Consider the following 13,288-nt stretch of genomic DNA (forward strand, 5'->3'; position numbering starts at 1 on the left):
CCGGTTGCATGCGAATCAGGAGAAATGCAATTCAGGTCGTTCGGATACTTTTGAGCACGACTGTAGGTCTGGAGTACCGTATTGTATGGTAGTGAAACATGGACTGCGGGAAAACATAGAGAGAGAGAGAGAGAGAGAATCGAAGCATTTGAGATAAGGGGCTACAGGCGAATGTTGAAAATTAGGTGGACTGTCAAGGTAAGAAATGAGGAGGTTCTGCACAGAATCGGAGAGTAAAAGAAAAATGTGCAAAACACGGACAAGGAGATGGGACAGGATGATAGTACACCTGTTAAGACATCAGGGAATGACTTCCGTGGTACTAGAGGAAGCTGTAGAGGGCAAAAACTGTAGTGGAAGACAGAGATTGGAATACATCCAGCAAATAATTGCGACGAAGGTCACAAGTGTTACTGTGAGATGAAGAGGTTAGCACAGGAGAGGAATTCGTGGCGGGTCGCATCAAGAAGATTGAGGACCCGGAAAAGAAAAAAATTGTTCATTTCACTATCTAGACTTCGGCCTTAGGCCACTCTGATGAGTCAGAAGTCACTGAGTTGTGTGAAACACATACATGTCTGACATGTCAGACTATATTTTTCGCCAATGACTTGTGTTTCATACAAGTCGGACGATTTTTGACATTGTTAACTCTTCAAAATGGACTAAGGGTGAGATCTAAACAGTGGAATAATCGCATTGTATACAATCCAATAGCGGAAATATCTTTTCGAAAATTTTGCGAATGTGGCTCCAGAGAAAGAAAAAAAATTTATCAACTCTGAAAAGAGTTGGTTGGCTTGTGTTCAGTGCTCCTGCAACGCACCGATTAGTAGAGGCAGGATCACCATAGTGAGTGTTGTGGCACCCCTCACACAGCCAGTACCTTCCAGTCTAACGTGGGACCAAGTTTCTCGTAGGCGCCTATGTACAGATGCAAACGTGTTGTGATATGGTTGCTTTCGGTGCAGGCTCTGCCAAGTGTAAAGTCGGTGTGCCGCTCATACATTCCATTCGTGTAAGGAGGAGAAATGCGTACCATCACGTTTCCGACATTGATAAAGGTCGGATTGTAGCCTATCGCGATTGCGATTTATCGGATCGCGGCATTGTTGCTCGCGTTGGTCGAGATCCAATGACTGTTAGCAGAATATGGAATCGGTGGGTGCAGGAGGGTAATACGGAACGCCGTGCTGGATCCCAACGGCCACGTATCACTAGCAGTCGAGATGACAGGCATCTTATCCGCATGGCTGTAACGGATCGTGCAGACACGTCTCGATCCCTGAGTCAACAGATGGGGACGTTTGCAAGACAACAAACATCTGCACGAACGGTTTGACGACGTGTGCAGCAGCATAGACTATCAACTCGGAGACCATGGCTGCGGTTACCCTTGAAGTTGCATCACAGACGGGAGCGCCTGCGATGGTGTAATCATCGACGAACCTGGGTTCACAAAAGATGCATATTGGTCAAATCTCCGTCAGTAAACCTATCCATAGAACTGCTGTGTATCACTACTAACGAGTAACTAACTATGTCGGAAAACAAAAACCCAGATAGAACCGAGCAGTATTGAATGCAAACTTCAGGGCAAAGAGGTAAGGAGGTACATCGCGTCTCGCAAAATTAAATATTGTCGTTAGAGACGGAGATTTTCACTCTGCAGCGGAGTGTGCGCTGATATGAAACTTCCTGGCAGATTAAAACTGTGTGCCGGACCGAGACTCGAACTCGAGACCTTTGCCTTTCGCGGGCATGTGCTCTACCAACTGAGCTACCAAAGCATGACTCACGCGCCGTCCCCACAGCTTTACTTATGCCAGTACCTCGTCTCCTACCTTCCAAACTTTACAGAAGCTCTCCTGCGAACCTTGCAGAACTAGCACTCCTGGAAGAAAGGAGTCTGCAGGAGTCCCAAGTTCGAGTCTCGGTCCGGCACACTGTTTTAATCTGCCAGGAAGTTTCAGATATTGCCTTTGTTAGTTGCAAGCAGACGGTTCTAACCCAGAAATCATTTACAGAATATTAATAGTATCTTAAGATTGACAGATCAACAGTACTACAGTTTGCAGTTAAGGAGCGTCCACCGTTCGTATTACGTTTAGCCGGAAGATTTGAGGGACAGCCAGTAAGTCTAAGAGTTACTGCAGGAATGTAGTGATGGAATGTATATTCTTTGATGTAACTGTAACCAGGTGCCGGCCGGTGTGGCCTAGCGGTTCTAGGCGCTTCAATCGGGAACCGCGCGACCGCTACGGTCGCAGGTTCAAATCCTGCCTCGGGCAAGGATGTGTGTGATGTCCTTAGGTTACTTAGGTTTAAGTAGTTCTGAGTTCTAGGGGACTGATGACCTCAGCTGTTAAGTCCCATAGTGCACAGAGCCATTTGAACCTTTTTTTTTTTTTTTTTTTTTTTTTTGTAACCAGGTTCATGCAGCTCTATTTCGTTTTATACTAACGTATCAATTATTTTTTGTATGTGTAAATTGTTGCACTTTCCACGTATATAGTGTCCTGTCGCATTAATGTTTCAAAATTAATCACCTTTCGCAACGTGGACCTCTGTGAAACGTGCAAGAAGAGAGTCAGTGATGTTTTGGAAGAAACGGACAGGAACGTGGATTTATATTTCGGGGATTTATTTTTCGGAATCCCCATGTATTGGCGAGAACCAGCACGTCACACAGTTCACTGCTATTTTTGTATCATTATACAAACGGAAGTGGTCCGAAAAACAGATATAAAATATCGAATGCTAATATCGCCAATTTATCACACAGATGAACATCAAAGAGAGGGGTACATGGGTGTCACTCGCGGCGGCAATGGAAAACTTTCTTGATAGTAAAAAAGCTGCTAAGTAGGAAGTCACATAGCTGATATGTTGTCAGCATTTCATATCTTGGGGTGTTGTAGGAATATCAGACCCCGTTTCCCATACAGCCATCTTGATAGATTTCCTGACAATTTAGGAGACGTCAGAGACGAGCTTAGCGAACGGTTCCATCACGACCGCAAGACTCTGGAAGAGCGCTATCAAGGGAGATGGGACAAACATATGCTGGTAGACTATTGCTTGAGCATTAAAAGAGTCCTTTGCCTCCCTCAGTACTCTACAGACTAAACAGCTTGAAATGAAACTCTGCTTCAACAGAAAGTGGTAGTTATAAGTATCTTATATCGAACCGTAATCTTCTTCGCGATGGTATGCTTTTTTTTCAATTCGTACCACTGAATAGATTTAGACTGTGATTCTATTTCATTAAATCACTTCAATAAAATATTTATTCAGCTACATTGCCATTTAATGAAAAAAAAAACATGAAGTATTCACTTTTGCGAATGCAAAAAGCACTAGAGCCTTCAGAAAAAAAACCGACCTCGGATCTGAAATCAGCGACCTTCAATTTGACAAAAGAACTACTACCGGCAATGCCACAAAAATGTTATTGACCAGTGTAATTCTTAGCGTATTCCATCCAAGCACAAACAAGTAGAAACACCATTTTACAACACTTATTTACATTGATAGCATTACTTCGCTGAATTTTTACAGAACTTATATTGTACAGAAGTCAGTACTCGCACTGTATGATATTATTAACAAACAAATACACCAGTCGTTTCCGCAATGACATTTGACATTGGAGCAGGAGTTGGCAACCAATATAACCAGTAGGCTGCTCTAAAACTGATCTTTATTAGCCATTTAACTTTTCACAGCTGTTGGTAAAGTCCTGAAAATGTGTGTTCGGCAGTAACATGCACCTTTCTGAGCCAACGTAAGTGGCTTTAAATCTTTGAGGAGATTGTTCTCATTTCTAGTACTGATTCCATGAGCTGATATGTGGGTTGAAAGAGAGATATATATTTTAATGAAAAATTTCATTAAAGAATAAATATATTGGTAAGCAGTAGATAGTATTCACAGTTCATTAAACAGGGCTCGGCAGGACGATCTTGTCGTCACACCAAAAATAATTCGTATTACGCGTTTTTAGATTTGGAAAACTTCAGCTTGTCTTGATGAAATACTCCGAGAAAATGATTCCGTGTGACATTGTGGAATAAAAGTAGGGAAAGTGAGCTACCTTTTTCACTTGTGTATCACTATTGTCTGACAAAATCCGAATTGGAGATAGAGATAAGATGCTTCATCAGCTCTGCGGTATGCTCCTCTCAGCTGAATATAGTACCAAGCTGTAATACCAAGAATTTAACAGTGTAACAGTGTCCTTCTATCAGCTTGTCGTATTTTAGGCATTAGTGCGGCGAGAGGGAGGGGGGGGGGGGGGACGAAAACCCTCTTACAATTGTATATTGAGTGTTTCTTTAAAGTTTAGCGCCAAAGTATTGGCATTGCTTAACATCCGTGAAAAATTAACATTTATGAAAAATTTATAAACCGATCTTTCTAAGACTAAATTTGTTATTCATTGTTATTTTCTATATCTGCAACCGAACAAAATCGACATCAGGTAATGTTAGTATGAAGGGTTGTTGATACATACAAGTAAAAGCATGGACCCTATGGTGGAACTTTGTGAAACACCATTGGTAATTATTTCCGAATTGGTTGATGCGTAATGAAGCAAGCAACTGTATTCACCTGAAGACGGGCACAGTTTAAAGAAAGCGCTAATGAAATGAAGACTTTTTTTAAAGATATTTGTGGCTGGGTGCCCTTGATTGAAACCGACGTCAGAGATCCACAACATCCATCATGGATGAAGAAACACAGCGACTGTTTCGTGGTTATATCTGTCTCGCTTAGTAGTGTATTATACGGGTTGATAAATTATGTAATATTGAACAAAACAGTACAAAAATGTCGCAGATCGTTTAACGCGTTCAGTTTTTGATGCGTCAGTGTGAGCTAATCTCATGTTTGTCTGGCAGCTCACAAGCTTATGCTTGTGATTGCTCTCGCGATCAGGCGTAATACGTTTAGTGGGCTAGTGACGATCTACCGTTAAAAACTTTCTACGAATACTACCTGTTTCACTTATAGTTTGAAAACATATCCGAGGACAGCCACGATTATATGCGTTACGCAAACTCTTGAAACATGCATGCCTTGTAATGAATAGTCGTCACATCAAATATTCGTAGATGACACGCAGAAATTTGAGCGACCGCGTTTACGGCAGCAGCAGACGAAGAGAAACATGTGCTGGGGATGAAAAAGTACCCGGACAAATCAGCAACACATTTCGTTCGCACCAGTTAAAACGATGGTCCGGTACTTACCGCTGCCACCTGCTGCTTCTCTCAGACCCGTACAAGCACTGTCAGATAGTGGAAGCAGCCGTCCATTTATAAGCTCGAGTCGCTCGAACTTTCGCGGCTGCCCGATAATGTACAGAGCTGTTTTGGCAAGTCAGTTAATGCTGCAGACCCCACTCCACCCCTGTGAAAGTTGTATCTCGTATGTGAAGTAATCTCTGACCTCAAAAATAACGCAATAATTTCTATTACAAAGAAGTCCAGTGATGACGGGCTGTAATATCCCCCCTCCTTCCTTCTTCCACCCGTTGTCCACATTAAACAATGCCCAGTCTTAGTAATTAATAAGTAAAGTCTTTTATGAAGATTCGAGAGGAGCGAAGATTAGAATAAACTTTCAAATTTACTAAGCTTGTCGTGTTGAGATGGCTTCAGTTCTTGTCTAGGCGTCTGATTCTTGAAGCTAAAAATCTAACATTCGGTCCTCAGGGTTGTTTGAACTAAAAAAATTTGAAGATTGTTATTGCAGATTTTTTTTACGTAAACATATTTTCCACTGATTTTCTCACATTGCAGTATATCATACAATATTTTGATTTTTCACATTAACAAAGCCCAGATTACATTGTTCGCACTTATTGAACAAAAATATGTCCGATCATATCAGAGGCAGGCTTACGACTCTCACACTCTGCGGAAATAACAGTAATCCAAGGGGTTTACAATTTTTCTTAACAAATGAATTCCTACTGATTTTCTTTACATTATTAATGTCGATTATTATTTCATAAATGAATCCAGAAATAAACATGGTAAGAAGTACAGGATTGCGTAATAAACAATAGAAATTTTAAGTGTGTAAGTAATTAGGAATTTCAAATGTTTCAAAAAAAATATTAACTCCACATTCAGAACTAGTACTAGCTTTTCATAAATTTTATCTTGAAATATAACATACTGTGCATAAAATTATATGAAAGTTTTCAGAAAAGTAGCTGAGATAATATTGGCCAGTCCAAAATTAGAAAAATAATACTGGTATCGGCAACTGCAGTTGGGGAAAAGTAATGCTAGAGGAGGGTGTTCCGTTACAAGACATGAACGTTACCAAAACACCAATGTAATAAGTCGTATTCGCAAGGTATTGACAAGAGTTACGCGTACATCCGGACGAGTGGGAAAAGTGATAGAAGCCAACATCAGGGTACGTTCGGTTCGGTTCCACAGGAATATAGGAACACGGGAGGTCACACTGGCCCTCCGACTTATCTTAGAAGATATGTTGAAGACAGTTACAGTATTTGTAGATTTAAAGGAAGCTTCTGACAATCTTGGCAGATGTCAAAATTCTGAAGGTATAAGGGGTAAAATAGAGGGAGCGAAAGTTTATCTACAACTTGTACATAAGCCTGATTGTAGTTATAAGAATCGAAGAGCGTGAAATGGGAGCAATGGCTGAGAAAGGGAAGCAATGCCTGAGAATGGAGTAAGGAAGGAGTATAGCTTCTCCACATTCTTATTTAACCTCTACACAGAGACGCGGTAAAGGCACTCAAGGAAACATTTTGAAAGGGCGTTAAAGTTCAGGGAGAAGAATTAACTACCATGCCGTTAGCCGATGACATTATAATTACGTCAGAGACGGCAAAGATCTTGCAAGAACGATTGAACGAAATGGATAATGTATTGAAATGAGGACGGCAGTCGGGGCCACTTTACTTTTTTTACTTGAAGGGAGAGGACACCGCTACATAGGGCTAGCCAATAGAACGGATCAAAAAAACTTGAAAGCTCTGAGTTTGCAGCACGTTATAAAAAATGGTTCAAATGGCTGTGAGCACTATGCGACTTAACTTCTGAGGTCATCAGTCGCCTAGAACTTAGAACTAATTAAACCTAACTAATCTAAGGACATCACACACATCCATGCCCGAGGCATGATTCGAACCTGCGACCGTAGCGGTCGCTCGACTCCAGACTGTAGCGCCTAGAACCGCACGGCCACTGCGGCCGGCGCACGTTATATTACTGGACATCTATGGAAGAGACTATTGAAGTTGGTGCTGGTATGCTCTGACGGAATGGAACTTCTATAACCTCCACTGGTACGCCTGAAAGCGCTCACACACACATCCATACCTTACAGGCCTTGGCGAGACAAAGGAAGAGCTTCATGATCCTAAAAGAAATAAGACAACAGCACTGCACCATTTTCTTTCCCACGTACCGACAAACGTCGACCTGACAACATAATAATAACCTTGAGACCGTAGCAATGGACGAAACTACAAAAATGTGTAAAGAGGTAAAAAGACATTACCCTTGCAACTTTCCTTATAGCGTCAGGTGCAAGTAACGCTACCAGATGCGTTCAGTGTCGTGGTGGGCACCGTGATAACATGTGGCTCATTAGTGTACACTCTGCCTGAAAATTTTCGGTGTCTACCGTGGAGGTATAATAAGGGGAGATGCCATGACGTCACAAACTTGTAGCCCACGTCCACCATGTTAGCAGGGCCAAACATTAGATTCTGGTGGAAACGTTGCATCATTTACAGGGGTACTAATCATTCTGATTATAGTCTAAAACTGTAAGGGAATCACGTTTCATTCATGAATGCGTTCCTTCAAGCGATATTTTCCATTATATAGTTGAATTTTAGTTGCGCTGTTTACATTTATTGTAATGGTTTTATTTCTGTCATTTGACTTAAGATTTCGTATCATATTATTAAAAAGATGACCTCCAAAGATCAGCATACCGGCCGAAGGAAATTTGCATGAAGTACAACTTTAAAATATCCAGCAACAAACAAAAATACTGGCATTCAGAGAAAAATATCCAGTCAGATCAAAAATTGTGTTGAAAAATTTAGTTTTAGAACAACTGTCTCAAATGTCTTATTTAGGCTGTGCTATAGGTTTTGATATTGACCTGATACTGAAAACAAAATACACAAATTCCAAGCTGTCTGTGGTACCATTCGCAGAACATTTGCTTTTATAATTACTTTACACATTTCATTAATATTTTCGATTTAATTATTCTTTGTAATAGTGTACAAAGGGAACGGCCGTGCCACAGTGGATACACCGGTTCCCGTGAGATCACCGAAATTAAGCTCTGTCGGGCGTGGTCGGCAATTGGATGGGTGACCATCAAGGCCGCCATACGCTGTTGCCATTTTACGGGGTGCACTCAGCCTCGTGATGCCAATTGAGGAGCTACTCGACCGAATAGTAGCGGCTTCGGTCAAGAATACCATCTTACGACCGGGAGAGAGGTGTGCTGACCCCATGCCCCTCCCATCCGCATCCTCCACCGAGGATGACACGGCGGTCGGATGGTCCCGGTAGGCCACTCGTGGGCTGAAGACGGAGTGCTTTTTTAATAGTGTACAAAAAGAAACCATTATGAAATTCTATGAAGAGAGGCTTGTTCCTGTATTATCCTATGGAAGTAAAAGCTGGTTTACCACAAAAAAAGCAGCAGAGATGAGGTTCCTAAGAAGGACGAAGGGCTGAACAAGAAGAGATATGATTAGAAACGAAGATATTAGAACATAATTAAATATTTTCGCCGTGAATGAAAAAATTCAAAAAATCGTGAAGATTGGAGACAACACTTCATGTGGATGTCATGTCACAGAATTCCTAAGAAGTTCCTGAACTACCAGCCGAATGGGAAATGAGATATTGGAAAACCTCGAAGTTTATTAGCTAGGAACAGACGACAGCCTAATCCTTGAAAGGAAGATAATGATGATGATGACGATGAGGAAGAGATTTCGTATAAATACAACTCGAAGAGCGTTTTGGTTTAATGCAGTGAGAAGAATATATTGCATATCGTTCAGAGATGTTCTTGGAATTTTCTGGAAGAGAACATAGGCAGAACATCATTTACGTATTAAGAAAAACGCTGGATTACGAAATCAGCCTTTTCTCATCACATACTTCGCTTCTTGATTATTCGAAACGTGTAACAAAAAGAAAGTTACATTAACTAGGCCAAATTCATTGTATTACTGAATGAGTATTCCTTTAAGGCCAGAGAAACGTCTGAAAATGCGTTCCTGACGTTGCGTTATTCACGAAAGTGCTGTAATATTAACCATTTAAAACTACTTTCACGTGGACACGATCGAAATTGAAAAGAAGCAATTGTATGAAGCAAAGAATTTGTCCGCCAAAGGCAGGGGTCCCGAGTTCGAGTCTCAGTCCGTCACACAGCTTTAATCTACCGGGAGGACTTAGTATTCTAATGGCTACCGACTTCAGAGCCTCGTAAGCCTGCACGCTACCATGGTGTCTCCAGGTCAGCCTACTTTTATATTTCTACTAGATGTGTTACCAACGATTAAAGTAGCCGGCCGAAGTGGCCGTGCGGTTAAAGGCGCTGCAGTCTGGAACCGCAAGACCGCTACGGTCGCAGGTTCGAATCCTGCCTCGGGCATGGATGTTTGTGATGTCCTTAGGTTAGTTAGGTTTAACTAGTTCTAAGTTCTAGGGGACTAATGACCTCAGCAGTTGAGTCCCATAGTGCTCAGAGCCATTTGAACGATTAAAGTCTTCTGTGTGCTACTAGGTGGCTTACCCTTTCATTACTTTCCCCCAGTTCATGTTCTCTATTTTTCCTCCCACACCCTCGTTACAATTAAATTTTCGTCTCGCTTAACGATATGGACAATTTCCTTTACATTTCCGTACATTCTTTCAATCTGTTCATCATCTGCGGAGCTTGTTGACATGTGACTAATGTGTTCGGAGACGATTTTGTGTCTTAGCTTGACTACTATAATTTTATATCTACGCTGCCCACTTACATTCCTGTTTTCTCATTCATTATTAGACCTACTTCTACCCCTATTTCATTATATGAGGATAACGGAGCACTTACCTGACAAGAAATCATATTCTTCCTACCATCATCCTTAACTTATTCCCAGTATAACTTCAGCCTATCCATCTCTTTTTACAAATTCTCTGACGCACCTGATTAAGGAATCTCGTTGTGACTTGGCAAGACAGCCAAGTCACTATGCGAGGATGCCGAAAGGCACGCGTTTAAGCTCACGCAGACTGGCGTGAGGTCTGGAACAGTTAAGGGAATTTATAGTAGCAAATAAAGTACTTAGTTGATGTAATACTTAACTTTAATCCATAATAGGAGAACATCGCTCTTGTTCATACATTAATAACAATCTCAATATAAACTGGTAATGGCGCCTTGCTAGGTCGTAGCAAATGACGTAGCTGAAGGCTATACTAACTATCGTCTCGGCAAATGAGAGCGTATTTTTCAGTGTAGCATCGCTAGCAAATTCTGCTGTACAACTGGGGCGAGTGCTAGGACGTCTCTCTAGACCTGCCGTGTTGCGGCGTTCGGTCTGCAATCGCTGACAGTGGCGACACGCGGGTCCGACGTATACTACCGGACCGCGGCCGATTTAAAGGCTACCACCTAGCAAGTGTGGTGTCTGGCGGTGACACCACAAATCTAACACTTTAAATTTCGATCTGGTGATCTCTGGATTTTGCTCTTGACCATCTGTGGTTGTGGCAGGTGGGAACGCAGCTACTAGGTGGCGTGACCTTTCATTACTTTACCCCAGTTCATGTTCTCTATTTTTCCTCCCACACCCTCGTTACAATTAAATTTTCGTCTCGCTTAACGATATGGACAATTTCCTTTACATTTCGGTACATTCTTTCAATCTGTTCATCATCTGGGCCTGGGCGGTATCTTGCTATAATCGGTTTTTGTGTTCAGCTGCCTGAGTTGATTACATTGCCATCTTCAGGATGCGCCTCAGGTACACGTATAATCGACGTTAGGTATTATGTTCATGATACCACGCCAAGACGACACTTCACTCCTGGACGACAGACACCGTACACGGGCACACGGCTCTAATTCCTATGAGAGGTGTGTATATGAGGTTGTACACCATACCGTGTTTTGTTACCAAAAGAGTGGCAACGCAGTGGGGGCCTTTCTACAACATGACTCTGGTGATTTAGCGTTCGATCTGTCCTGTCTGTCTTTTGGGGATATCCTTGATACTTTCGTATCGTTACAAGTGGTACGCTAGAGGCGGTGCCTTGACTTGGAGCTTCCATAGACGCTTCGAGGAGTAGGCACTTCCGCATGTGCCGCTACTGAAGACCATGCGTGAGGGCGAGGGATGGCGGTGTAAGCACGTAGAGGTTTTCCTTTCTGGAGGTGGCTGGGTGATGGGTGGCCACATAAAAAGTCGTCGGCTCCTTCGTGGCATTTCCATGCCTAGTTTTGAGTATTTCCATGTGGATTTCCGAAATGAAGTACTTCATTGAGGTGTACATGCTGTGGGACCATTGTGGCACTTATTGTTATCACACTGGTGTACTACTTAGTTGGCCCAGGGTGCGTGAACAGCGTGCTGGTGCGCTTGTGGGACTAAACTGACACATTATTTATGTTTTCTTTTATTTACATTCCGAAGGGACTTCCGGCAGTGATTGTGAGTATTTAGACGGTAAATTTATCTGAAACTACTGCACCGCCTGGGCGGTATCTTGCCTTAATCGGTTTTTGTGTTCCGCTGCCTGAGCTGAAACTCTGTTTCAATGTGCGTGTCTCGGCCAAAGAGGCCGTGTAGTTAACTATGTAACGCAACATTGATTTTGATAAATGTTTTTTTGTGTCAGAGTGTCGTAGAGGTGCAAAACTGACACCTTCTCTCAAGTTTAATGGAACTGTTTTAGATGTTATGATGTAGTGGTAATATTGTTGTTTTTCTTTTTCAGAGCTCTAAAATTTAATTATCATATTTTGTACTTAAATCTTAACCCAAAACAGCTCTCAACTGTGCAAAACTAGAAAAATGCAGGCTATTAGACGTCATAAGGTTTTTTAATCACATAACTATTCATTAGTTGACAAAAATTACATAAATAGTCAGATAATTCATATCACAAGTAAATTTAATACTAGTCAGTATGTAAAAGGCTTTGTTGTTTTCATTATCTGAAACAAAATGTCACGAAAATGTGCAGTCATTTAGTGTCAGTTTTCAATTAATTGTCAGTATAATTACATCAGTCACGATATTCATGAATATAAATGAAAGATTGCAGAAAATGTAGCTGAAGGTAATAATCAAATGAACTGATAATATTAAATCACAGTACTTTTGTACAATCGAAGTACATTTTTGCACTATACCAAATGAAACTATATGGTTATAAAGGTCATTTCAAGTCTCTAACATCTATGATGTATACATGCAGACTGAAGCGACGAATGAAAATTTGTACCAAGGCTGGGCTACTATATTCCTTGTAAATTGGTTGACAACATTTAGTGCACTTGTACGCCGGTTTCCATTTGTTGGATCCAGGACACTTTATACAAATTCTCCTATTTTGCATTCTATCACTTGGTATGATTCGAACGTATCGGTATCAAATAAGTTCTCCCACATTTGAGATAAACCTTTGGTTCAAAATTCGACTTTTGGCTGTTAGTGCAGGAATTTTTCTCATAAACTTACACTTTGAATTATTTTTGCCCTTAAAGTACTATTCTTGTCGTGAGAAGCAATCTGTGATACAAATCACAACAGGCTCTTCTTTCAATAAAGAATTTTTCACTAGTATCACATTCTGTTTCATAGTGATCATCAGTTACCACAAAAACAGTATCAACATCAGAATCGTCAAAAATGTTGTAGTTGTTACCCTTTCGTCTTCATCTATAGCACATAATTGCTCATTAACCCAAGCTTCAAAATTTGGATCAGCTGCAGAAAGTAGCTCTATTTGGTAACTGAAAAATTATATAAATTCACACATATAATAAAACAACACAAAAACCGAAAAAGCAATTGAAAGCAAAATATGTGGCACTTAGAAAGATGTAGTCTATTGGACTTAATTGAGTATTATATGTAATGCGAAATATGCGTTCGAGGCACCCAATTTCGCACTACTCAGCTCTAAATGACACACTTTATCGATAGACTGACAAGGTCAAATATATTGCTGAATGTTACTTTACTCACGACAAGTATTAA

This window comes from Schistocerca serialis, chromosome 2 (genome assembly GCF_023864345.2).
Source record: "Schistocerca serialis cubense isolate TAMUIC-IGC-003099 chromosome 2, iqSchSeri2.2, whole genome shotgun sequence".
Lineage (NCBI taxonomy): Eukaryota > Metazoa > Arthropoda > Insecta > Orthoptera > Acrididae > Schistocerca > Schistocerca serialis.